Source organism: Nicotiana attenuata, unplaced genomic scaffold, assembly GCF_001879085.1.
Source record: "Nicotiana attenuata strain UT unplaced genomic scaffold, NIATTr2, whole genome shotgun sequence".
Lineage (NCBI taxonomy): Eukaryota > Viridiplantae > Streptophyta > Magnoliopsida > Solanales > Solanaceae > Nicotiana > Nicotiana attenuata.
This window is the reverse complement of record NW_017673539.1, coordinates 110,481-112,118: the sequence shown is the minus strand read 5'-3', so window position 1 is coordinate 112,118 and position 1,638 is coordinate 110,481.

Below are 1,638 nucleotides of genomic sequence, written 5' to 3'. Positions count from 1 at the left end.
CCTAATATTTAGGCATTTTTGCTACTGTATTCATGAATACAGCAGCACGAATACAGCGAATACACTACCGTAACAACTGAATTGTAATTATGGGAAGTAATTATGTATATAGTAGCTATAGGAAGTTAATAACTACTAAACAATAGTGGTTTCTGAAAATTCCTCTTAAGAAATTAGCCAAAGTTCTACATATTTTTATTTTACCATCACATTAGTATAGTTCTATGTAATATCATCACAGAGTGTGTTATAAACTCTGTGATGATCATAGAATATTTAGTTCTAGCTAGTTCTTTCTTTTTGCATGCATGTTAGTAGGTGAGGCTTTTTATTTGCCTCAATAGGATTAGTAAGGTAAGGTTTAGCCCAGTTCGTGTTGCTCTAGTCCTATGCCTTTGGAAAGATATCCAAATGGCTATGAGATTATAGACTTTGCCGGCAGCTACACCATGAGTCCTCTACATGAGGCTGCCATAAGGGCAATGTGAGGCGCAGAGGAGTGATTATATAGCCAAGGCATAGAGGCAACACTACTGGTGCTATTGTCCCCCTTATTTGTACTCTTCCTGTGTGGTTCTTTTTCTTGCTTTTATTATTAATAAAACTAGCCCTAGGCACCTGCCAAGTGGATTTGCCAAAAAAAAAAAAAAAAAGTTTGATGAATAGTTAAGTGCATGAATGTTGCCACTTTCAGTCGGAGTGTCTCTCTCCAAACAAGTTATTGGTTTTTGTTATTATTGTCAAGTAACCTGAAAACCGTGGGAGAGCTTACACTTTACATGTACCTCAAGTGGAAGGGAGCCTTGGAGCAACAATAAAATTGTTTTCATGTAATTTATACGTTATAGATTCGAGTCGTAGAAGCATCATTAATACTTGCATTACGTTAGACAATCTATATTACAACACTTAGGGTGCAGCTAGGGGTGTCAAATGGCCGGATTGAGCCAATTTTTTGGGCGGGTCAAAATGGACCAAGTCAATAAATGGACAGGTCATTGACCCGTCCAAAAGTTACTTGGGCTGAGATGAGCTGAGTCAAGATGGGCTAAAATTTGAATCATAGCCCTACTCACGAACTCTTACCAAGCTTTAATTAATATTTGTTGTTTTCTTATAAATTGTATAATTACTAAATAAGATTTTATTTTCTTTTGCTTAGACGGTGTAATGGTCTTTGCTTCAGACAAAAGAAATCTTTGACTTAGACGGTGTAATGGTCTATGCCTTAGATAAAATGAAGTTAAATCTTCAAACAAGATGAAGTCATTAGCTTAGACGGTGTAATGGTCTTCGCTTCAGACGAAATGAATCTTTGGCCCAGACGGTGTAATGGTCTATGCCTTAGATAAAATGAAGTTAAATCTTCAAACAAGATGAAGTCATTAGCTTAGACGGTGTAATGGTCTTCGCTTCAGACAAAATAAATCTAGCCCGGACAGGGTAAAGGTCTATGCCTCAGATAAAATGAAGTTAAACAAGATGAAGTCATTGGCTCAGACGGTGTAATGGTCTTCGCTTCAGATAATAAATCTTTGGCATAAACGGTGTGATGTTCTTTGCCTAATAAAATAAATCTTTGGCTTAGACGGTTAACGGTTAATGAGTACTCATCCCCTCACACCCCAAGATTGTCTT